This window comes from Sphaeramia orbicularis, chromosome 8, assembly GCF_902148855.1.
Source record: "Sphaeramia orbicularis chromosome 8, fSphaOr1.1, whole genome shotgun sequence".
Lineage (NCBI taxonomy): Eukaryota > Metazoa > Chordata > Actinopteri > Kurtiformes > Apogonidae > Sphaeramia > Sphaeramia orbicularis.
The window spans coordinates 14,163,524-14,191,044 of NC_043964.1; the positions used below are offsets into that span (position 1 = coordinate 14,163,524).

Below are 27,521 nucleotides of genomic sequence, written 5' to 3' on the forward strand. Positions count from 1 at the left end.
ATAATAATAATAATAATAATAATAATAATGAGGATTAAAGTTCAAGTGTGTCATTGCATTGTTGTTGCGTGTTTGCGTGGATGTGGAAGGGGTTAAATCCTGCTTCCACCACCACCCCCGGACCCCACTTGGAGGATATCGCTTAGTCACCGCCGTGAACCGGGAGAAGCAGCGCCTCCCTGCGTACGCCCATTGGTCGGGGCTCCGGATGGGCTCGCCTTCTCCACAGACCGTCTCCAGTCCAGGGCGGGGCTGACTCTCCGCCGAACTGAATTAGGCTACAACCGGCAGAAGAAAACTTAGCCCGGGTCGATCCATGGAGCAGTGTGGGAATGCTCTGTCCGTAAGGTGGGAAAGCAGACGCGCGGACGGAACGGACCTTTCAGAGCCATCATCCCGGACTGCTGTGATCCGGCACCGGCTTTGAACAGCAGGACACCGGTGATCCAAACATCTGCTGGGGGGGTGGAAAAAAAAGACGCGTTTATTCCCACAGCTGTCAGAATGATGTGACAAATCACTGGTGGGCTACCTGAGGGACATCTGTGAAGCCGGATTTTTTATTCCCACCCCCCTCCACCACCACCCCCCCACACCCCCCTTCTACTCACACACACATACTGCTGGAGATCATCTAAGCTGGTTGTCAGAAGGGTAAGTTGTGTCATTATTTTCGTGACTGTCGGAACGGAAGGCAGCAGGAAGCGCACGCATGTCGTGATCGAGGAATACATAAATAATCCTATGTACGAGTAATCGATTGAATTAGTGATCAATTGGTCGACCTGGGTATCCTTCAAATGCAGACTGTACAATCTAAGCAGAGCATCTTCACCTTAAACAACAGCCACATACATATACATATCTGCACTGCTTGTATTTATTTGACTTATAAAGTAATCTATTACAAGTATTCATGTAGTGTAATAGGCCCTATCTCCCTTTAAAAGTGTGAGATACCATATTAGACATTTAAGATGTGAAAGTGGAAGTAATGAGGTGTGAAATGAGCCTTAAAGATACATGACTTTCTTTTAAACTTGAGTAAATTCAGGTGAGATTTGAGCCACATGAGGAAAAGGTTTTTAACAGATAAAAAAAAAAAAAAAAAAAGCCTCAGCAAATGTGATTTTCCTGGGAAGTCAGTCCTTAAATGACTATTCCGTTGAGTACTCATGCAACACATCACATGTAAAGTCACGCCATGACTTCACTCGTCTTCATCCTCCCACTCCCCCCTCCCCCCCCCCTTCTTCATCTTCCTTCCTCCTGTTCTCTTGGGTATTATCAGCATCGCTATCATCACCCGTGTTTGTATGAAACAACAAACAGCAGCCTGACACACTTGTTTGACTGTAACATACATGGGCTGCACGAACGTTACATAATTTATGAAGAAAACGTGGTTGTAAAGTGCGGCGAGCGGCGACCCCCCTTTTACTTCTTTAGATCTTTGTTTTCACCTGAATTGTGGCTTTCATGAGGCACCAGGACTTGGTGACTCAAGGTGGCATCATGTGCATGTAGGGGGGCCACATTTGACTCATCAGAGGTTGAAGAATCGTTGAAGGCGACATGCTTATAGGAACAAAAATAGGACCAATGGCCCTGTAGCTTACCGGCCAAATTAAAAGGTTTGGGAAATGCATCCAGATGCCATTTATTATCAGCCAGTTCTGTGTATTTATTCTATTACAGAAATAGCCCATGTTTTGGTCATATTCCAATCAGATCTGTAAAAAATTCAAATTCCAACTTGATATCATTGATACTTACTGATTTATTGTATCGATCCACTTCCTATCTCTTATAATGGGGAAATTTTTCAAAGTCGCACCAAATCCAGAATCAGATCCAGATCAAAATAATTTCAATACCTTGTGTTGACATCATCATACAGAAGCTGTATACCGAGTTTGAAGTCAATCAGAACTGTAGTTTCGAAGAAGACGATTGAAATTTTTTTCCCCATAAGAGCACATGTTAAATTTTGCGTAAGTTCCCGGATCCAGAAGAAGATCCTGATCAGCATGTGGCCATTATGTTTTGATCATCTCCCCATCAGGGCTGGACTGTAGAAATTTACACTGGATATCATTTATATTTACTGAGTTATTGCATCGATCCACTTCCTATTTCTTATAATGGGGAAATTATTCAAAGTCGCACCAAATCCAGAATCAGATCCGGATACAAATAATTTCACTAACTTTTGTTGATATCATCATAAAGACGCTGTATACCAAGTTTGAAGTCAGTCGGAATTGTAGTTTCGGAGAAGAAGATGACTGAAAGTTTTGTAACGGACGACAGATGACAACGAAGATGGATGACAACGATGCCAGACGCCACATGACAACAATAGCTTATGGCTTGTCGGCCGGTAAGCTAAAAACCAGTCTTGTTGACATCAGAAAGGTTACACCAGTGGTTCCCAACCTTTTTTGGCTCGTGACCTCATTTTAACATCACAAACTTGAGGCGACCCCAGACATTCAAAACGGAAACATTTTTTTTTGCTAAAATTAAATTGTTTTTGATAATAGTTTACTATACTATGTTGCAAATAAATGTTCATTTTAGACAAAATTTAGGCTATACAGTGTATATTATTATGGGCAGAGGCAGAAAAGCAAGGTTGAGATTACTGCACAAAGTGAGAATTTTGTTTTCCTTGGTCAGGATTAGGGCTGTGTATTGGCAAGAATCTGGCGATACGATACAAATTACAATACTAGGATCACAATATGATATATCACGATATATCATTATACTGTTAAAAAGGCAATTTTTTTGTTTGTTTGTTTTTTAAAAATGATTATTTCCTGGAAGAATTGAATTACACCAGCATTATGCACAAATACTAACCACTTTTTTTTTTTTTTATCACAGCAGGATCTAATGCTATATCCCAAAATGTTCCTGTGTTCAAATTGAAATTATATTTTACAGACATTACAGTTTAAGATCCTGTTCAAATGTTCATATTCTATTAGTTCATAACTAACATCAGAACATTATTTTTGTCCCAACAAAGGAACTAACATCTGCCTCTCAGACAGTAAAAAGTGATTTTAGGATGCTTCAAATAACCATTATTTAATAAATCAGTGTTAAATAATAATAAATAAGATATAAACAATAAAGAAAACCAAAAAGCAAAAATGAACTTCCGTCATATCTGCATTTGAATAAATACCTGAAAATATCGATACAGTACTTTTTCATATCGATACAGTATTGTGAAATGAAATATCGCAATATATTGCAGAACCGATATTTTCTAACACCCCTAGTCAGGATATGTACAGTCAGTCCAGCTTGTATTTACAATTACGAGAAATTTTGGGCGACCCCACATTGGGTCCCGACCCCAAGGTTGAAAAACACTGGGTTACACGCTCCAATGTCCTACAATACCTGGGCAGACTGAAGTGAAATCGTAGACTTACTGTATTAGAAACTGCTGAGTTATTTTGGCAGACAGGACATAGGAGCACATGGCCTGGTTTGTGTGCCCAGTGTTCCTGAAACCCTATCACATGGAGGGTATCATGGCTTGAGGTGATGTAATCGCACCGATAAAGCAGGGCCCCGCTGTGCGATAGTGGCAGTCATGCTCATCCTCTGTATCTGTTCCAACGGGACCCCAGAGAGAATATTCCCGATGTGTGCGTGCGCTTCAGTGTTTATGTGTGTGAATGTAGACGCATGATATTTGGAGTAAGAGAGGGTCCGCCGAGGCAGGTGGACCATCCAGGCCGGCCTGTGTTGACTGTCTGGTATGTGAGTTTTTCAAGGGGGCTGCTGAGGGGGCTACGCTGTAGTCATGCCTGCATGACTCATGGCGCGGTATCTGTCCGTCTATCTGTCAGTCTGGCCAAACACTCAGACCTGTACAAATGCTTCATGGTGTTGCCTTCAAAACAACAGGACTCAGTGTGTGTATATTATCAAACTTCACTCAATGCCATGTTTTCAATCTGTTTTTTTTTTTTTTTTTTTTTACAAAGCAAGTACTTGATGCAGTGGCTCCATATGTGGCCTAATCACTTCAAGATGATGTCCTGTACTCTATCTACAAGCAGGATGTTGTAATTAGCCAAGATCTGGTTTTCTTCTCTATAGACTCGATGCTGTTGATGACATGACAATGTTTCATAGAAATTCAAAGCTGCTGTACATTTCCTGGAAGAGACTTCATTTCAAATCTAAAATCTCCCCAAATGTGGCGATCCTCTCTGTGATTGTAGGTCATTTTCTTTCGTTCTTTTGACTCCAGATGAAACGAGCGTCACTGGGCTGAGCATTTCCATGTGTGCAGATCACATACTTCTCTAAATAACCCCAGGGTGCTTTAAAATGTGTTCACTTTAAAGCTATAATATGTAACATTTCCGCCTTAAAATATGTAAAATCGACAAGACCTACAATGTGTTATTTATGGTTTTGATTTGTGTACGTATGTTATATCAAATACAGAGAAATATGTCATTTATTTATTTATTTTTTTATTTTTTTACAAATTAGCAGCTTGTTTCATTTGGTCGCCCTTCAATATTATCATCCTCCCTTCACTGATGCTTCTTAAATATAATAATGTGAATTTAAGTCACCAAATAAATGAAAATAACTTATACATTATCTCATCTGCAAACATGATTTGTTCTTGGATTTTCATCAGCATTAGTGTGCCCCTAATAGGTCTTCAAATATTGTTTTGATTGAGAGATTTCATAATGTTTATCAGGTCAAATATATATATATATATTATAATGATATAAAGCCACATGAGACATACTGTAGTAACTTAAAATTGCTGCTTTTCTGTTATAATCCATGGACGTACAATATAGCTCCTATCCATGTTATTGCATTATACATTAAGATTTTTCATCAAGTTTATTCTTATAAATCTGACGGCATTCCAGTTGAATCTTTCACATACACCTAATTTATCAAAAATCCTTACTATAAAACTACATCGTTGTATATTTCATATCCTTAAAACACTCGTCAGTCTTCCTTGAACTCGTATGATTCTTAGTTTAAGAAAAATGTACGTGGTCCTATTGTTTTGCTTGTTTGTGAAGCGTCTTTGAATATCCAAAAAAGCGCTATATAAGTGTGATGTATTATTATTATTATTATTATTGTTATTATTTCCTGCATTTTATATATTTTTTTCCCCAAATTCAGCTTAAAACATTTCATTTTCTGTTTAAACATTGGGATGTTCACTAAATATGCAATGATTTTGACACTTGAATATATGGTGTTGGTTAAAGGTTATTACTGTGTATTTTTGAGTTACTTGGCCTATTTTTTATTGGCAATCACAGTCGGCATTTGTTTATTTGTTGGACGGGGCTGTAAATGTGCAAAAGTTTAATTTTCAGTTGTCTCGGAAAGATGTTAAATTGGCCGGTGAAACAACGAAACAGCATGCAAAGTTAGTACAGAGACAGCAGACACAACATATTAAAATCCTAATGGCGTGACAAGCAGAATGTAAACTGTTAATAAAAACACAGTATTAGTATTAGTATTGGTAGTAGTTCGCGCTTTGTGAAAACTGTGCTACAGTTCAGCCCATTTCCTGGCTTGATGTGTGAATGTGGGGCATGGCAGCAGCAGTATCTGCAGAGGTCAAACATGTAAACCAACTTGTTCTGCCACTTGTAAGGCACATAGTATCTCGCCTAATATATTGGTTACTGTTTCTCACCACTGAACTCAAACCGACGCTTGTCTGAAAGCATGTCAGGTATGGCTTTTACAAGGGATTGATGGTGAAGGAGCCCACAGGCGGCGTTTGATCTATTCCTCCGCTCTGGTACTGCTCGTACGTCTCTTGACTTAGATGTGGATGTGGTTTTGACTAAGCTGTCGCAGTCAGGAACAGTGATTTTTTTTTTTCCCCCCTCCGTTCGATGTCAAATACTGTGGTATTTGTGGAACAACAAATACCAAAGTGTTGTGTCTGTTTTCTGCCGTGCATACGCAATAAGGCATGCAAACAAATACGAAGCAAAACAAACATTAAACAGTTACTGCGTCAGGTTTTTTGTGTGTTTGCGCGATTCGTTGCTACATGTTCTCATCCTATGGCTGCCTGTTTGTCTGCCTGGATATTGCTTGATATGTTCCCTGCCTCCTGTCTTGATGGCTTGCCGGTGTGACTCACAGCCGTTGCTACCAATTGTTCACGTCCCATGACATCTTGGCGGTGGCAGCCATGATGGTGAAGTCAGTCGTGATGTAATGGTGTAATGCAACAGCAGGGCTATTTCAGTTGTACCTCTGAGCCTCCAAGGCCTCGGTCTGCCAACATACCACCCTGCCCTTCTCTCAGTCAGCACCTCATCTGTCATAAGCCAGACAGCCACGCATGAACCGGCATTCATAGGAATCACCAGAAACCTTTGATGCGCTCAAAAGTCGTCGGTGTTTCTAAAATACAGGTTACTATGCAGTGCTTTCACAGCTATTTGCTTAATTTAGGGTTGGTAGTTACAGGTTGTTGTTTGGTCCGGTAGCTTATGTTCTCGCTTACATGGTGTCTGAGGCTGGTTAACCTCGGGGCAAAGCTCATTTTCAGGGCTGTGGGAATGTTGTGTATTTTTCCCAGAAGGTTAATGTGTGTAAAGAAGCAGCAAAGACTCCTTGAACTTTGATCTTCCTCCCTGAGTAACCCTCAGTGTGAGAGAAAGGCGTGTCTGAAGATAATCCGATAAATAACTTTATTTAGCGCTGCCTCGAGACAGAAACATATACGTCAGTTTCCCTTGTACAGTCATACCTAAAACTAGTAAAACTACCTGAGAGAGGTTTTATTTCAAAGCGCACACAAGCTTGAATTACAGTTTGCAACTTGACCAACAACACAACATGGGAAAATTCAGTACAGGGAGGCTTTTTATTTTATGCAAATGACCAGAAACACAAAAGTAATTTATTTGTGATCACACATCTGAGCTGCTAAGATTATTTAATAACTGATAAGTAAAGCAAAAGCAAAACCTTTTGTGTTTGTAGTTAGTTTTCGAGCAAAACAATCAAATTTTCATGGGTTGCAGCTTTTAAAATGTGTAAAAAAAATGTCCTTGTCATGTTACAGATTGTTGTCTGAATTTTGGGATATTTAAGTAAAATAGGCAAAACTAGAGAAACAATTGATTCAACAGACCTTAGAAATCCAGGTTTTAAAGAAGTAAATCCTGATTTACATTGAAACAGCTTTGTTGGAAAATTAAAAGTAATGTCCATTTAGTAAATCTGGACTGGTTGATGTATTAGCAAATAACACAAGATAAAAATTTAGCTTTTTGTGGCACTTAATCCTGCAATGCAATGAATACTGGGTCATGTTTTAAGTTGGAATTACACATTTTGATGCAACAGAATTAAATAAAGTCACAGTTAGAGTAAGGCTGGGCATTGTATCAATTAATTTAATTCAATTAATTCAGGTTTTGCCGTCTGATAATTGCAAAATTAAGATTATTCCCCTTGAGACCTCTACTGCTCAACAAAAATTCAACATGTATTCTGTTTGTTTAGTTCATATTATTAACTTTATTTAACCTGGAAGTCCCACTGAGCTCAGAATCTTTTGCATGGGAGACCTGGTCAAGGTAGCAGCCATAGAAAATCAACACATATAAGACACACAAATGACCTATAAAACAGAGTAACTGCTGTAAAAGCACAATGGCCTCTCAAGAAAAACAATGACATTCCTTTTTATGCTTAAAGTTGTTAATGGATGTGAGTGTTTTTAGTTTAAGAACTTTTTGGAGATTAGTCCAGCTGCGTGATAGGAAAACATCGCTTTGCTTTTATAGCCAGAAAACAATTAAATTCATAAATCATCCATAACATTGAAAAAAACTGAGATTTGTTTTTTCTGTATCACCCAGAGGTTTAAATCTTTGAAATTAATCTTTTAAACTTGAAGCCAGTGTTGCATTTTAAAGTTAAGCCATCATTTAATTGGGTTTATTAAATGAATTCTTATTGCTACAAACCAGCCTAAAAGATTAATCAGTTCATCATTAAAGTAATCATCAGATCAGTAATGAAAACGCCTCTGTTTGCAGCAATGAATGAATTATTAAGGGCTGCAAATAGTCAGTCATTATTTAGCTATCAGTTATTGGAATGTGTATTTACTGAGACGATGACATCCACAAATGTTTATATTTCTTTTTCTTTTCTAATCCATAAAAGAGAATTTTACATAATCTACACAGCACATAATATCTGTGTGTAGATTCTGTTTACCTTTTTCTGAGCTCATTGTCAGACTATGGGACTAACCCAGACTGATACAGTATCCCAACACTGTTACAGCGGAGATGAGAGTGCAGTTTTAAATAGGATGCCCCCCCCTCCCCCCCTCCCCCTCTCCCTCCTCTTCCCCCCTCCCCCTCTGATCTTTGGCACAGTCCCCCGTCATACCCAGAGGCTGTGAATCCTCATTGTACGGCTTAACTCCATTTGACTGTTCCCTGAACTGAACCGTGCACACAAAGTTATATCTGGACAGTTTCAACAGTCCCACCAACATCACATACCATGCGCCACACTCACTCCAGCAGCCTTTCCCAGAAATGAGGGTGTGTTTTGGACTCCTCTGCGACTTGGGCTTTTCAGAAGAGGTGGGTCTCAGTCAGTTTGGAGTCTCTTTCGTTTTACTTGAACCGGACCCATCAAACCACCAGTATATTTGAGAAAGTACCTGATCCTGTAACTTTGCAACTTTTTCTTTGCAACTCCCTCTGCTTCTCTTCACACTCGTGCCAACTTTCCCTTCCATTTGCCAGCTGACAAGACTTGTAATACCTCGTGCCAGGGAAAATGATGTAAAGCCTTTCATTTATGGTGCCCAGTTGATCACGCCCAGTTACAATGAAGACGTCGTGCAAGAAGCATAAAATATGGTGATGCAAAACACGGCAGAATTAGCACAAACAAAATTACCGTCAACAAGAAGTCACACAAATCAAAAGTAATGAATTTCCTCAGGCTGTCAGGGTGTGTACCGCTATCCTGACACAGAAAGTATTTGTTGTCATTTTCAGTTTCACTTCTGTTATCCTGCAACATATAGACATTCTGTCTTCTTTCTGATGTAACATTTCTTGATCATTTGTCACTTTTTAGCGCATCCTTATTAGCGTAGGTTGTTAAACCCAGAGCAGAGAAAAAGAAGTGCCCATACAAGTGTGCTCTGTCTGTAACCTGAGGGAAAAACTGACTTTATTTCCATAGACAAAGAGCCTGGTTGTTTTCTTCAGTTAAATCAGAAGTGAGCAGGCCTCCCCCTCCCTGGGCCTGGGACCGTCCCAAAGGACCTGCCCCAGCCTTCCCACTTTTCCTGTGCCTTTGTCGGGAGTTTTCCACAGATCTTTTGGGCCCAGCTGGACGATTTCATTCTTCCTTCTTCCTCCCCCTTCATCCTCACTTTTATATCTCTCTTATCCCAGCGTCTTTGAGTAAGATGTCACTTCCTTAGATGTTGGAGATAAAGATATAAATGCACTGCTTCACACCATGTGTTGTCATTCCATTCCTGCCCTTTCCAAACTGTGTCATGGTCTCATTTTAATTGAGTCCCCATTAGGGCGGGACATTTTAATTTTTTATATAATCGAATAGTCAAGCCAGTTTAAGCTGATTAGTTGCATCGTCATTAACAAACTGAAAGGTGTGGATGAATAAGTATATGATTTTATTTTTTAAAACACTTCAGACTTAACATCTGGGGCAGAAACAGTGCCATAATGGGGTTAGTTTTCACCAAGAGCACTTTAATTTAAGGGTTTTATTTATTTATTTTTTTAAAATGTACTTTCACTACTCAAAACTCACCTGTTCAAACTTGCATTTTCTTGAGCCTCTTTTTTTTGTCTCTGTTCTTTTTGTTTTGTTTGTGAAGCATCTTTGAGTGTCCACAGAAGTGCTATATAAGTGTGATGTATTATTATTATTATTATTATTATTATTATTGTTATTATTATTATTATTTAGTTAGTTAGTTTACTTTTATTTCGAGCACATAGAATCCTCAGATAACAAAGAACCAAACAATATGGTCAAACAAAATTTTGGGTTTTATTGTATTTTTAATTGATGTCTCTTAGTGATTGATGAGTGATTGGGAGCAGCCACCAAATAGGGATTAATAAATGAAAAAAATAATAAGACAGTAAGATAAATAAATAAATACATATTAGTTGTGCATCTGTATTGAGTAAAGTAGGAGTCTCCTGCCACCCCTTCCTGCATCCTAAAATAAAAATGAGTCCTCCCTTAAAAAAGATGTCGACAATCTTTACCACATTGACATCGATTATTTGAGTGAAATCCCATTATATGTGAATTAATGTTCGCTCTGTGCAGTGCAGATGCTAGGTGTAGGCTCTATCTGTTGTCTAGTGAACCTGGAATCGAAGACGCATTAACATTGAATACAACTTCTGAGATTCCCTCCCTCAATTATGTGCATGATGTCAAAATGAAAATACAGTTGTGCTCATAAGTTTACATACCCTGACAGAATATGCATGGGATGGTCTTGGATGTTCCAACATGATAATGACCCAAAACACAAGGCTAAGACTACCTGTCATTGGCTACAGCAGAAAAAAATGAAGGTGAAGGAGTGGCCATCTCAGTCTCCTGACCTCAATATCACTGAAGCACTTTGAGGAGGTCTGAAACATGCAGTTCATGCAAGAAAACCCAAAATCTTAAAGGAACTGAAGGTGTTTTGCCAAGAAGAATGGGCAGCTTTACTATGTGAGAAAATAAAGAGCCTCATCCACAGCTACCACAAAAGACTTTAAGCTGTCATTGATGTTAAAGAGGCCAATACAGAGGATTAAGAACTAGGTGCAAATTTCCTTTTCTTTTTTGTCAGACAGATGGACAGATTACCTTTCAGGCAAGGTAAGGCACGTTTATTTGTATAGCACATTTCAGCAACAAGGCAATTCAAGGTGCTTCACACAGGACATTGAAATACAACGACAGGGAAAAAGAAACACATTTAAAACATTATAAAAGAAACATGTAAAAGGTGATTAAAAACAGCAAGTAAGAAAACTACACATAAAATCCAAAAAATATAAAAACACACACATAATAAAATAAGAGTTGCAGTGCAGAGTTTAAAAAGTCAAAAGCCTTTTAGTCAAAGCCAGCAGTGAACAGGTGAGTCTTTAACCTGGACTTAAAAGAACTCTGACTCTCAGCAGACCCGATATTTTCTGGTAGTTTGTTCCAGATATACAGAGCATAGAAACTGAACGCTGATTCTCCATGTTTAGTTCTGACTTTGGGAACACAGAGCAGACCTGCACCAGATGACCTGAGTGGTCTGGATGGTTCATACTGGACTAGAAGGTCTCTGATGTATTTTGGGCCTAAACCATTCAGTGCTTTATATGCTAGCAAGAGAATTATAAAGTCTATTCTCTGAGAGATAGGAAGCCAGTGTAGAGACCTCAGAACTGGACTGATATGGTCCACTTTCTTGGTCTTAGTGAGAAAAGAATTAGGTAAAAGAATTAACTCTTTTTCCATCTGTCTGACAAAAAAGAAAAGGAAATTTGTACAAGTTCTAGTAGACAGTATGAACCTAATTGTACTATTAAGAACTAGGGTATGGAAACTTTTGATCAGGGCCATTTGGATAGTTTCTGTTGTCAGTATGATTATTAAACACATTTAATAATAATAATTATAATGATGGATTAGATTTATATAGCGCTTTTCTATGAACGCATACACAAAGCACGTACAGTGGATCCATTATTCCTTCACTCACACATTCACACAGTGGTGGTGGTCAACTACATATGTAGCCACAGCTAGACTGACGGAAGCATGACTGCCAATTCACACCTACGGCCCCTTTGACCACCGCCGAACATTCATACACCAGTGTGAGTAGCAGCTGGCGGCAAGGAAGTTGAAGTGCCTTGCCCAAGTACACAACAGCACATGTAGGACAAAGTGGTATTTGAACTGCTAACCTTTCGGATATTGGACGACCCGCTCTACCTTCCGAGCCCCGGCCGCCCCATTTGTTTGATTTGTTAATAAATGGCTTCACCCAACCACTAGCCACAAGTAAAAGAAAAGTTTTTGTATTATGGCTAAAATTTACTTAGGGGGTCAAATGAGTGGCCATTTTTGTCAAAAAAAAAGTTGTAAGAAATGCATAGAACTGTGTTGAAATAATGCTAATACATTTGTGCACAGACTACTGATATTATTTGACAGTGGAAGCTATATTTTCAGAAATATTGGATTTTGAATAGCACGTGTATGTGAAAACTTTTGCTGGTGGATGGATGTGACATTACCCATGATGATCTGGTCAGTACCAGTACTTTATTAGTAATAAAGTTATATACTTACTATTGCTAATTCTCCTCTTATTCATAAATGTTAGTATTGTGGATCTAAAACAATAACAGCTGACACAAAAACACAAAATGTGCCAGTGGACAGATGTGACATGGTTGTTACGGATCCCATCAAACTGATGCTCGGCAGCCATGTCACCGTTTCCACAAATGATCCTTGTGCAAAAACTAGGATCAGAATTATTTATTGTATAGTTTATCATCATACTAAAGAGTAAATAACAATATAGAATTGTTATTTCTTCATAAAAATGCTTATTATTAGAAAACTGTTGACTTAAAAAGTGACGTGTGACATTCTTAATGTATGTATTCATGTAACATAAGCAGGATGGATCAGCACCATACTCCATATTGCAACTTGTAAAAATAAAACGTGATATGTAGTATATAATCTTGTGAGAAAAATTGGGGAATCTAAAAGAATAGAATATTTGTTTTTCAGGTAAATTCAGTTCAAATATAACTTGGCCATTTGTGACATGAAAATATAGCATTAATTGTGATGAAATTGGACATTTTTGACCTGAAAACATAGTTCCTATGACCATCAACATGTTGCAACAGAACTGAAATCCTGTAAATTTGCTTAACTTGCATTTACCAACACAGAGTTCCCTTGGGGATTCACTTATATTGATTTCTTATGCACAAAGACAGAAATAAGACCTCTAAGCAAATTTTAGCCGATTATCATTCATATTCTCTGAAAAATGACCAAAGAATCACACATTCTTCTAGGGTGTGTAAACTTATGAGCACAACTGTACAAGAAAGAGTTAATACCCGTTGGCTCCACCAAAGTCACTCAAAGTCACAGAATGTGTTTTATGTGGAAGGTGCTGAAATCTTAAAAATAACCCAAGTGGAATTATTTTTTTTCCTGTGCAAAGAGACTGTTGTGACAGCTGAAAAGTAAACCAGTCATGCCTGTTTGTGTTAGTGTTTGGCTCAGTGTTGTGTGTTGCTAACTACCAGAGAAGCTTTGTTATTCTGGAAGCGGTGATTGCGGCAACGTTACGACATTACATCCCTGTTTGTGCCAAATGTGGGTTATTTGTTCAACATTGAATGATGGAAGAGTGAGTAAAAATATAGATTCTATATCAGGTCATAATGTAAATTTGTGAGTTTGTTTCCTGGGGAGGAGCTGAAAACCATATAGTGTTTGTTTACTGTATGTACAATAATAGGTTTCATCTCTTTGTCTGGGATTTTCATACATTGTTGAGAGTGTGACTCAGTAAAGGTTAGTCAGTGCTACCTGGGTGACATCACTGATCTGTGGTGTTTTTATTCTTTGACATGTTTGGCTGAGAACGGCGCTGCCTTGGTGAGTGAATCTCACTTGTTATGACACAGAGACACACATTTCACCTCACATTTATCTGAGTCATTGCTCGACAATCTCCCCTGTCAAAATGCCTTGTGACCCACATTTGTGACTCACTAACCCATGAGAGCCACAAATTTCTCCTGTGGGATTGAAAAATGACACTCCGTCAGAAACATATCTTTTTAGAATTAATTGTATTACTTTTTTGTAAATGAGTTTGAGTAGTGGGTCGGTTGTAGCTGGTGAATGTCTGATTGATTTGTGTGGCGTTCCCACCATATGGAGCAGTGGGAAAAAGACCACATACTGCAGCTGAGTGAGCACTTACCTCTGCTTTAAATTTATTTAAGCCCCCATAAGTCGTGCATAATCAAAGTTTGTGCATGCTGTGTGTGGAGCTACCCCCTACCGTGGATTTTCCCACTTGACCAGTAATCTCTAGTGTCAGCGATTAATCATGTAATTTCATGTTTATGATGTTACTCATCCTAAATCGTTTCAAACATTAATAGTCATGGCCAGACGTTTCATCAGTGCCAAAATTTTATGTTTGCAAGCATTGCTACTTGGGTTTTTAAAGATTTTTTCCCTCACACATTTCTTAGGTACTCTGAAGAACAATAATAAGCATTTTTATAATGAGCAAAGACTTTTATTAGCAAATAAATCACATTTAAGCACAGTTAGTTTGTGGGACTGCAAAAACTTTTGGGTACGATTGTATATATTTTTCAGTGAGATTCTGAAAATAGTTTTAGTTCCAGGGCAGAGAAATAATATAATACGCAACATTTCTAACACTGGGCCATATTATATTATCAACTGGTAGATGTGGTAAATGTTTGAGTAAAGTGCAGCAATGGATAGATTTTACAGAGCTCATAATCATTTTTGATTTGCCTCCTTCTCTTTCGTCTTCTTCTTCTTCTTCGAAGTGACACATGCAGGGGTCCACACCATGGCATGTTTTGTTATTCTATTCCTGCCTTTCTCAAAATTAGACCCAAAATGTGTCACAGTCTCATTTTTAGTGGGTCACCAATTGACTGAAATTGAGTAAAATCCTCTCATACACTATTGCCTATAAAGCTGGAATAAAATATTTTTACCTCTTCTCATGAAATGATTGTGATAATGCAATTTACTCTTGATAAAGTGGGACTCAGTATATAATCATTGTACCTGGTCAACGGTGGTTACTGATGTGTATAAGTAGGAACGAAAAGAGGAATGTATCCTCCTGAAATGTACGTGAAAATAACATTAAAACTTTATGGGCAAGTGTATATGTGAATTCATTTCCATAAATACTACAGAAGAGGTTTCATTTTGCTCCATTGGTCAGTGACAGAGCAATTTGGCCATAGCTGTTTATTTAGTTTTTTGTGGAATACTGAAAATGGTTTGAGTACTGGACTGAGAAATAATGTCATAAGTAACGCTTTTCACTCTCTGTTATATTTAAGAGAAATATAGGTATTTTAGATCTGTTTGTACAAAGTGTGCTGCTCATTACGGACACTTGAAAATGTGGTTTTGATTTGAGTAAGTCTAATAGTGTATTTTTATCTAATGTTAGAGTGAGTGGGCATGCTGAGTGCTATGTGACATTAGGCTAATTACATTTTTTACATAATCTGCCATGTCTGAGGTTGACAGTAGGTGAATGGTTGCATTTTACCTTCGTTGAATTGCTCCTTATCCTCTAAAAATTATCCCAAACATTGGATTTCATGCTTCACATATGGACTTAATTGATAGAAAACCATGTAAGCAAAGATGTCTGAGTGTTTGTTTAACCTATGACCAACCCAGTCAGTTGAGAGTGTTTGGTCGACTACTTCTGCATTAACATAGACTCTCTCTATATATACATGTTTGCATACAGTCTGTTTATAAGATTCACACCCGCTGCCTCCTCTGCTTCTCTTTAATATGTATATTTTCCTGTGTGGAAGATAAAAGAGGTTCAAATGTGGAAGCTTTATTGAAATGACCTAGTTGTTGTTTATGCAAGAAAAACATTTTCCTCAGCCTCAAAATGCAGAGAAGACCCCAAGGAGTAAACAGGCCTCAGTGGCTGTTGCCCCGGTGCAAAACAAATGCATTCCTTCTACCTGTACTGAATTTATATTGAACTGCCATCCCAAATAGAAAATCTGGCTCAGTGACAGTGATATGTGACGGGTAGAAGCTTCTGGCATTTCAATTGATATCCCCCATCCTTCACATTGCTGTTCGCACCTACACATGCACACTCATGAACACACATGCATGTTTATATATATTCATAGCACGCAGAGGTAAAAATCAATGCAGTCAATAAATAATTTGTACTGTGTTATGGGACTGTAAATCTATCAAGAATACATTTCCTGAAGTTGTATGAGGAGGCTGGAATGATATGAGGCAATAGTTGTTAGAGAGTATGCATTAAATAACGTGTAGAGGCTGCATCTTTTTGAGGAAATGTAATGACTTAAATAAAATCCTTAGAGAACAGGGCATTCATGTATACTTTTTTAACACTTCAGTATAGTCTATGGAACCTTCAGAAAGATCTAGCAGTGATTGTGGATGTGTTGTATTGCAGAGCTGTTGAGCAACTCAAAAACTGCAGCTGCAAAACTTTTTTCATTTCTTTTATTTTGCTGTGACCACTATTTCTTTATGGCTTTTCAGAAGAGCAAAAATGGAAATCCTCCTTCATATTTATTGTCCTCTTGAGCGATATATTTGTTCGATTCTGACTGTGTTTCGGAAAAGCCATTTATTTAAATGAGGTGTTTTGTTGGTCCTGTCACTGTATAATTTTATGAGGATTCGATTTTAACAAAATGCCTTTTATTGCCTTTGGAAGCCGTTCTGAGTGCTGCTTAACGGTTAGTTTTGGAAAGCCCTTTTGTCCTGAAAAACAGACATCTTCTGTTCTCTTGTTCTGAATTCATGCTAATACAGCTTATTCCCATTGTCCCTTTGCTAGAGGCCACACTTCATCTGCTCCCTTCAAAAGACGTGTCAACTTCAATGTCACACCACACTGAAGTTTCATTCTGTGGCTGCTCTGCTTTGAGCTGAAGTAGGCGGCAGGCCTGAATAAAAAAAGGCCTATTATATTTCTGCGTACGGTGACGTATGCTTTGTAATGTCCAGGGATGGGATGTGTTTGTTTACATGTGCGGTGTGTGTGTGGATGTGTCTCCTTGCATGTTGTTTCCGTGGTCGTGTGGACCGGACGCGGAGAATGCGCCTGGTTTGCGGTGTGTTTCCTGCCTTCGTTTGCACATGTCCCCCTCCTCTGCTCTGCACTTCCTTCCTTCCAACGCTCCTCAGTAAAATAAGCAGTAACCTGACCTCTCCACGCTGGTGGTCTCCCACAGAGGAAGTGACAGAGCTGATGGCTCTCCTTTGTGAAGTATTTTTAATCCCACTGATTGATTAACTCACAAATTAGCAGCTAAGATAGTAAGCTGACACAGCGTGAAGACTTTAGCTCCAACATGGCCCTCCTCCATTAAACCCACGCACCAACACTATGCCTTAGACCCAATAGTGTTAACGCGTCTTGTGCCTCACCCTGACTAATTACCTCAGATGGGAATTTGCTTAGTGCGCCGTTTCCATTGATGGAGGAATGAAAACTTCTGGCTGCTCTTGCTTTTCCAGACTACGATCGGACTGCACAATGACCCTTGTTCATCCTAGTCCATGTTGGACCACACAATGCAGCCTTTTGTTGGTTTGATTCAGGCTGATATCATGCTGGAAACTATTTAGATGGGGATCACATGTTGTCAGGGCACGCTGTTTCTGAGATTCTCCTCTTACTCACTTAACAAGAGAATGTCAACCCTCCCGTAGACAATAAGGTGCTTGTTTGTAGTCTCGAGAGGACACATTTGGGAGGACAGGGATCTGCTAGAGAGATGGCTTACTTCCTTTTGTTGTCAAAAGCGGCTCCCCTTATTAAGTCATTCATTTAAGATGTTGTCAGAAAACAGGGCAGGTCATAGGGTGAAAAACACACTTCAACCTGTCAGAGAGCCTGATGCTAATTTTGTTGATCTTCTGGTTGAGGGGAGATGGGAAAATAGAGATATTTTGATATTTACGCTGTTCATCATTTTGCTCTGCTTTGACAACCCTAGTCTAATTTGGGAAATTTAATGTCTATACAAACATATTTCATTTCTTTGGCCAAGGCTTCATGAGACTGCTTTATTCTCTGTGAAATGATAAATTACAGTCTAGCCATCTGGAAAAACATTTTGTATTAAATTACATTCATTACATTATTTCTTACCCTAATCTAATCGCATTATTCTTGATCAGCCGGGTAAACTCTTCTATTATATGTCACACATGCCAATTTACTACACAGCAAATGCGCATCTGCAGTTGTGTTTTTATTTGGCCACCGCAACTATTGATTTTCAACATCAACTTCAGTTCTCTCTAAGCCTCTGAGACGAGGTCAGGTTCTGTGGAGTATCACAGCCTTGTTGAATTTCATTAACTCTCCTCAACATGCAGTTCAAACTGGCCCTGAGCATTTTATCTGTATTTGTCATACACTTGCTTCCTACGCATCAGTGCAGTTGTAAAGTAGGTTTTTCCCACTCTGTGGTAGGCGCTCGGCTTTCTTGTAGAGTACAGCTGCAGATACAGTAAAGTGAAGATAAGCCTGCACAGTAAACAAAAAAGTGTCCCTGCCTAAAAACTGTTTATCAACTTCTTTATACTAAAGCTGTAACTGTTTCAACACACTGATACCTGATCCAACTGAAGTGGTCCCACAGCTCTCTAGTTATTGTATCTAGTTGTCTTAGATTGTGAGGTATATATAGCCCACGGCAAGGGAGTTTTTACTGTCAGCTGCTTCCTCAAGATTAGAGACGCAGACACAGTTCTGGACTGAGACATGATACAGATTTACTAAGCGAGCCCTATTTTTCCACTGAAGTGAGGACAGGCCTGTGTTACGTGCCGTTAAAAGCTCACAAACAATACTGAGAAAGCAGACTCCTGAACGTCTGCACCTGTATATGCACCGCAGCCCCAGTATGAAGTGTGTAGTAAATAATTCATTTGTGCAGAATGACTAAATAATTCAAATGCTGAATTAGCCATGCATGTTCCAATGATTCACCTGTGTTTGGGAAAAGGGAGAAAAGTTTGTACTGAGCAGAAACAGTTGTAAACACCCTGAGATGAAAGTAATTATATATCTGTATCTTCATTTCATATTGTGCTCCTGAGCAGGATATTGCTGCACGGTGAACAGCTGGGTCTGATACTGATAAAATAATGCGGGACAATCTTCCAGGTCCTACGTTCATCTGACAATATAGGCCTTTGAAGAGGAAGCGTGATAGTACACACTGATATTGCTGCTGGTGGAGATAAATGGCTGCTTCCAGTTTCATTAAACCAGTCTGATGCATACAGCTTTTGAAAGGTGTAGTCATGTTGGCTTCTGTCAGAAAACAGCCCACCGCCCCCCAAAAAGATCTGGAGCAGGATGTTTTTTATGTTGGTCTGCAGTTTCATCCCGCAGTACATTTAAAATTGAGTTCTATAAATACACCACATGCACACAGCCTGCTGTTAGGAGGCCATTTATACTTTCATGAGCTATTCATATCTCTGGCACTCGATCCTGTCATTTAGTAAACACTGTTATGACAGTGAAGAGGGGCGGGGGGGGCTGGCAGTGGACCCAATACAAACCTGCCACTCCAAAATGAAACCACTGACACTGAAAGGTTAAGTCTCTATTGTAAAATCCCACCGTGTGCTGACGGTGTGTGAGCGAGAACTCGTGGGAAAACAGAAAAGCCATGGGCAGCCCCACCCTTTTTTAACTGGGTCTGTCAGTTATACCAACCCTTAACCACCCACCTTGCCAGTCACAGCCCCACCCGCCCCACCACGTCTGCCCCTCTGCTAGCCGTGACACTTGATCTCAGGGTCAGCTGCGACGGATATTTCTGCTGTCTCTCTCAGTGTGTTTTTTAATGTCATAAGGGCTGGTTTGGTGTGACAGCCTGTCACATGTCACTAGGGTCAATTCAGACGACTGTACTGGTGCACACTTGCATTTCACTCTCTGGCCTGAGGCTGTCTTTTGTGGAGTACTTTCTCGCCTGGAAGATGGACAGAGAAATCTATGAGGCTTCAAAACCACAGCCCAGTCTTATTTTAGGAAAGTGATGTGCTAATCTGACACTCTTCTCACAGTCACATAGAAAAGAGGAGAGACATTACAAAAGTGTTTTAATTACTCCCTTGGTTATATCATGGCTCTGTATCCAAATCAGCTTCCACAACTGGAGTAATCACCTGGCATTAACATCTCCTCTGCAGTCGACGTTTATTTTTAGTGCCTGTTTCTCTGCTCCTCATAAATGAAATATCAGAAGCTTGTAGTTTTGTCAGCTTCTTAATTCCACCAGTTTGGAAGCTCTGTGTGCTATATAAAGATCAAAAGCATTGTTCTGCATTTTATTCTCCAATGGGTAGAAACTACTACTACGCCTGAAGTATTTTTTTTAGTGCAAATGATTTATGCCTAAACGGTATGCTGGGGTGGACTGATGATGTGTTCTTCATGTTGTTTCTTACAGGCCTCACCCTTTCGCTTGAGCCACAGTGTGGTCATGAGCTTCTGCTCATTATGTGGAAATCACAGTTTAAGGAACTGCAGCTACTGGATTTTAATGCTGATTTCACTATTGCGAAATTAAATGTGTCTGATGTGGGAGGCTCTAATTTCTGAGAAAAGCCTTTACTAAATTTTTTTCTACTTTGTGTGAGAGAGTGGGAGAGAAAAACTGAAGGAGTGTTTGCCTGAATAACATTTCCCGTTATTGTTTCCACAGTAAGTCTTTGCCTCCAGCATAGTGTGAGACATTAGAAACAATGGATAGTAGAAGTATTCATGGTGAATGACTAAGTAAATCAACATAACCTGCTTATGACATCAGCTTTACAGCAAGGTGATAATTTTATTCAATTACAAATCTTTGGGTGGGATTATCGAAACTTGATATTGAAAAGCTGACTAATACAGCAAAATATTATGATACAATAAATATTTGGGTCAGACTGGTTCAAAAATGAAGCTGTAGGACATAAAGAAACAGCAGGAAGACAGAGAGGATGAAGGAGGAGCAGGAGGAATGAAGGCCTAAGGCCAGGAAGCGCAGAATCAGATGAGGTATCTGAACTTCTCACTGCACAGATTAATGAGGTCATCCATCATGGCGCCTGCTCGCACACGCTAAACACCACTCGCTCCAGTCCGCTGTCCACTCTGCTTCTGCAATCCCTGGAGAAAGCAGGGCCCTACTTGGAGATCCACCTGAGGCTGTGTCAGCGTCAATGACAGAGCTCTGTCAGCCGCCCTCATTGTGACTGCAGCTCGCCTGCCTCCTGTTGAGCAGCGCGTAGCTGTGGAGTACACACAGTACCCGGAAACCAGCCAGCTCCTGTCCATAATGGTTAGACTTCATGTGGTTTCCTGCTCTGCCATTTCAGTGTGGTTCAGTTTCAGCCAGAGATCCTGTGGAATGTGGCTATGGCATGCAGTAAGATTAGAAATGGCCCTGGAGAAAAGATTTCAAGAATGTAAAAAAAATATTTCACAACAACATCTCAAAAATGTGAAGTTCAGAAATTATTTTACAAACTGACTGATATTGTACAATAGTGTGTGAAGTGTATCATACATACATGTCCAGTGTGTAAGATACTGGGGAATTTAGGAGCATCTGATCACAGAATTTGAGTATATTATTCATAATTATGTTTTCGTTAGTGTATAATCACAGGAAAATACAAATGGTTATGCTTTTACTCCTTTACTCCCTTATGTCTCCCATGTATGTCTGTAGATCACAGGTGTCAAACATGCGGCCCGAGGGCCAAATCTGGCCCGCCAAAGGTTCTAATGTGGCCCGCAGAATGAAAGTGCAAAATTTAACCTGAACAGTCCAGGTTGTCAAAATCCTTTTGGTTCAGGTTCCACTTACAGACCAATGTGATCTCCAGTAAAAATAACAACACAATAACCCATAAATAATGACAACTACAAATTTTCTTTGTAAAAATTATGTGGAACAAAATTTAAGTGAAAAAAATAACATTACACTGTGAAAATATTTACATTTACAAAACTATTCTTTCACAATAAAATGCAAATAAATACATAAATAAAAACAAAGATGAACACTCCGAAATGTGCAATTTTAACAATATTCTGCCTGTTACTAAATGTTTTGTGCATTTATAGATCTACTGTGATCTGTAGTTGTGTTAATAATAAGAGATGTAATATTGCAGAAATTGTTCAAATTTTAGCTCCAAACTCCCAAATTTTATCAATATTCTGCCTGTTACCAAATGTTTATGTAACATTGTGTGTAATGTACATGTATAAATAAGAAGTCGAGGCATTATATTGTTAAAATTGCACTAATTTTTCAAATGAAATTTCTGTTTTTTCAGGTTATTCACATCTTTTTTGTAAAATGTAGATATTTTCATAATTTAATTGGGTTTTTTTAGTACTAAAACAAAAAGAAAAACTTGGATTTGTCATTATTTATATGTTATTAAGTCATTATTTTACTGGTCTGGCCCACTTGTGAGCCAGTTGGGCTAAATATGGCCCCTGAACAAAAATGAGTTTCACGCCCCTGCTGTAGATGAAGCTGATCATTGTTTCAACAGTGGCTCAGAATGGACTTCATCTTCTTTTTTCCATTTTATAGCAGATGGTGTACAGTATTGAGGTGTTTGACCAGAGTTTATATCTACTTAACAATAAAGCCCAGAATGGATAAAACAGAGGCTCTGAAAAGATTCTGTAGGTGAGGATGTGGGTGTTTAACTGGTTGCAGACTCACACGCTGAATTATTAAAGCTATAATATGTAACACTCCTATACTAAAATAACTAAACAACTAGGCCGGTGATGTAAAATATATTAAACTATGTACTTACATTAAAGTAGATGTTTCTAACAATGTTCAGATACAGAGAAATGTTGTCGACGGCATCATATCCGACTTGCGTGTTTCATTATAATGAAATTACGTAACGTTAGGGCACTATCTCACCTGACAGCATGATTTCTGCCCTTGTCACGCCAGATAGATTTAATCAGCAGTGACAGTGAAAGCAGCAACTTCTACGTCTTCATATCGTTGTGATCAAGAGACACCTAGGCTAGTATCAGAACCTTAAGGTCAAAAAAGGTCTATGAATTGCCTTTTTCAGCAGGTTTCTGCAGTAAAGATTAGGGCTGTGTATCGGCAAGAATTGGACAATACGATACAAATCACAATCCTAGGATCACAATACAATATATCCCGATATATCACGATACTGTTAAAAAGGCAATTTTTAATAGGTTTTGTTTCTTTTTTAAAAGATTATTTCCTTGAGGAATGGAATTACACCAGAAATCTGCACAAATACGAGACACATTTTTATTTGATCACAACAGGATCTAATGCTATATCAAACAATGTTCCTGTGTTCAAACTTAAATTATGTTTTACAGACATTACAGTTTAAGATCCTGCCCAAATGTTTATATTCTGTTAGTTCAGAACTAACATCAGAACATTATTTTTGTGCAATCCCAACAAAGGAACTAACATTATTTACTAAAAGAGTGTTAAATAATAATAAATAAAATATAAACAATAAAGAAAAGCAAAAAAAAACTAAAATGAAGCTCCACAATATCTGCTAGGGCTGAATGATATGGACAAAATTTCATATCTCGATATTCATGCCAGATATCTCGATATCGATACGATATGACTACAGGTTCGGTGAAAACCAAGCATTTTTCAGAAAAATACAAACATCATAATACAAAAGAATGTGGAAAGTGCAGTTTTATTTATAAGAAGTCACTGCCAGTCATCAACATTAACATAAAGTACGAATAAAGAAATTATAAATCAAACATTTTACTGCAGCTCTGCTTTACCAATAAATAACAAATATATGCAGCAGCTGGTGGAAGGTGAAACATTGAAAGTGCATTGAAGTGCAACAGGTTATATTCTTCTAAAGACAACATAACTGTTTGCAGAAAATGTATTTGCTACTCACAGAACAGAGGTAGTTACAGCGCAACTTCTACAGATTCTTTGCCAGGAACACTAGCTTGTGAACCATGTCTGGCTTCAGACAGGACCTCTCACAACTCACAATGTTGCCTGATGCACTAAAGATTATCTCTGAGGGAGAGCTGGTAACCTGCATGCACAAGTATTTTCTTGCCATGTTGCTAAGCCGGGGAAAGTTGACTTTGTGAGTTCTCCACCACAGAAGGGGGTCCTCTTTGTTGTCAATTGTGGAGGACTGCATGTAGGCGCTCAGCTCAGCCTCTATGGCAGCAGTGGGATCGATATACACTGCTCTACAACTTCTTAGAAAATATCTGCTTCAGTCATTAAATGTGCTAAATTTTACATACTTTAATAAGATGAATCAGATAACAAATTACAAAAGTGCTGGTTAGCTCATGTTTTCAATATATATGATGATGTGTTATTACACATATATGTTGGTTTATGTACGTTTACACAATGGATTTATAAATGTTCTACTACTAGAAAAAAACTGTAATGTGAATGTATTCCAATGTGCAGACACTGTTTTCAGGTAGATCTGGTAGCTCTGACAAAAACATTCCCTCTGAATAAAACCCATTCTCTCATTAATTCTCAGAATTTCACATTTTGGCCCAAGACTATGTCTTAGAAACTACAGCCAACTAGAACTTTTGACTGAATTTTTCTTTATGAGTGGTTCAAATTTGGTAAAGTTTAACTACTTTTATTCTGGAAGCATTTTACTTGTAGACCAGTGTATATCGATATATTGTTGCTTTTTCGATATTAATATCTTGAATGTTCATATCTAGATATAGATACGATAACAATATATCTTTCAGCCCTAATATCTGCATTTGAATAAATACCTAAAAATATCGATACAGTACTTTTTAATATCGATACAGTATTGTAAAATGAGATGTCGCGATGTATTGCAGAACCAGTATTTTCTAACAGCCCTAGTAAAGATGCTAGATGTAAGAAAACAGAAGCCATGGCCAAATGATTATTTTATTTATGGACGTGAAACAGGAGGGAAGTGTATTCTTGCAGTTGTCTGTGTGTACAGGTAGAGTATACAAATATGAGAAAATGTTGTATTGTTTGCAGTGAGAGTGCAGCCCCCACAAAGCTTTGACTTCTTGGTTTGATTGTGTACAAGGTGGCACCTTTATCCACTGAGCCTGTCTTCTGTTTGACTCAAAGCACCACCTGTCACAGCTGGGCTTCTTTTGTCATAAGCTGCTGCCATTTTTCTGCATGACTGGAAACCATTTACCAAGTGATTATATTAAATAATGGCACGAAAAACTTTAATGGCCTTGACTTTGTATGCATAGCGTAATACAATAGATTTGCAGCTCCCCAGACAGGGAGGCTAAGTGTTGGTTATGCCTGTCATCCTTAATCATTAAGGCCTGCTAGACGTCGCTGCACCTGGAGAGACGTTAGCGTGTCCTCTGTGCTTTGTCCGCCTGTCTGTCTTCTCCTGACTAATGGAATAGGCAATGCCAGCTCTAGAATTAAAAACAATCCATGTGGAGTTGCAACGGGTCTCATGATTGAGTGGGACAGGAAGTCAATTTAGTGAGCTGTAGAGCTGTATGGGTGTGGGTTTTTTCCCTCTTTAGATGAGAATCTTGTAGTCAAAACAAATATTTCATAGTAAAAAGATGTAATCATGCCGGTCTGAGAAATGTGGGTCCCTGATCAGCAGTAAGTATGTAATCACTGTGGGAAATTATTACACGCTTTGAGCTGTTTCTGTATAGTATCTCAGCTGGAAAAAAAAGCACAATCACCTTGAGTTTAAGATAAGATATTATGGCGCTTTAGCTAAGCAGTTGAATTTCTTGAATAGTGCACTGTCTTCCTCAGCTGTTGCTTAAAGACCGATTTTGAGTTTGACCATGAACAGAAAACATGCAGTGTCAAGGGAGGGCTAATCCTCCAGCCTGGATAATTGCCAGACGCAGAATTCAATCAACTCCCCAAGGATATCTGTGATTCAGAAGGACTTCTAACCTATAAAAAAAAAACCCCATCTTCTTCAGCTTGGAGACCTACCTTCTCTCTGCAGTGGTTTTAAACTCCCTGAGTCTGTCGAAAATGTCTGTCAAAATGAGAAATGAATGGCTATTGTGGCTTGGCCTGTCACAGTTATTATATAAGCGCCTTATCACAGTGATTTAAGATAACCACAATTATTTTGCATAATTGTCTCCATTCACATGCATAAAAACAACTGGATGAAACTGAAACAGAAATGCCAGATTAAATCACTATTTCAACATCATCTTCTAGTGGTTGAGATTAAACCAACACTCTCATTGTGCTCAATTCATCAACTATTGGTGTCCGTCATTATTACTAATTTATTCTTTTTATCTCAGTAATAGGTTTTTTACATTTATTTTGACTGAATTTACCAAATATACCCAGTGTAATTTTTAAGGCAAAAAGAAATGAAGGTTTATTTATGTTCAATGTTAAATGCTGAGACTCTTCTTCTTTATAGGTATACTGTGTATATATACACTACGTAAATAATAAGAAGACCCTCATAAAGAATTTATAAATATTTATTGTTAAGTTATTCTTTAGGCTGTAAAAACGTCATTGTTAAATCATTAGTAAGATGTTGCAGTGTTACCTGCCAAATGGAAAGCCTATATTTAGCTTTACTGTTGAGCTCATAGTTCATTGAATTTCCTTTGTCTTTCCAGTAGCTGCATTTATACCTGTTATCTGCTGTGAGGTTCCCCTTTAACCTGCATTAAATGGCATAGCCTCAATAGTAAGTGAGTAACGGAACAAATGAATTAAGCTAAACAATTAGTTGGTATTTTTTTAAACTTATTGATACCGGTACTGTTAACACTACATTATCTCCAATACAAGTTCCTGAACAGTTCTTTTTAAATAGCGTTTTCCCATTTTAACAGAAAGGAAATGACACAATTGAGTGGAACTCTTTTGTTATATTTGCATTTAATGCATTCACAACATGTTTATAACTTTAAAAAAAAAACAGTCTACCACACCTACCATCTACTACAAGAAAGAAAAAAGAAAAATGCATAAAGCAGTTCACGATGCTGCATCCACTGTTGCTAATGAGATTTAGTTCCATGATGTTAAAGTTTGGTATCAAGGGATGCTAAATGACATCAGGTATTTAGTATTAGGGGTGTTAGAAAATATCAGTTCTGCAATATATCGCAATATTTCATTTCATAATACTGTATCAATATTAAAAACTACTGTATTGACATTTTTAGGTATTTATTCAAATGCAGATATGCCGGAGGTTCATTCTTGTTTTTCTTTATTGTTTCTATCTTACTTATTATTATTTAGCACTCTTTTATTAAATAATGGTTATTTGAAGCATCTTAAAAGCACTTTTTACTGTCTGAGAGAGGCAGAAGTTAGTTCCTTTGGAAACTAGGAGAATTAGAAAAAATTTGTGATATAGCATTAGATCCTGTTCTGATGAAATAAAAATGTGTTTAGTATTTGTACATATTTCTGGTGTAATTCAATCCTTCCAGGAAATAATCTTTAAAAAAAAAAAAATTGCCTTTTTAACAGTGTCATGATATA

General features: G+C 38.3%; 1 protein-coding gene across 2 annotated transcripts in view; it reads left to right on the forward strand.

Moving 5' to 3' along the window:
* The first annotated feature begins 234 nt into the window (after positions 1 to 234).
* Positions 235 to 27,521, forward strand: part of rhbdf1a (rhomboid 5 homolog 1a (Drosophila)) — a 60,196-nt gene continuing 32,909 nt past the window's right edge. The window contains exon 1 of one of the 2 annotated variants that reach the window (XM_030142121.1): positions 235 to 654. The gene's annotated coding sequence lies outside the window, so the exon portion shown is untranslated. The remainder of the gene's footprint in view (positions 655 to 27,521) is intronic. The other variant, XM_030142122.1, reaches the window with a different exon arrangement.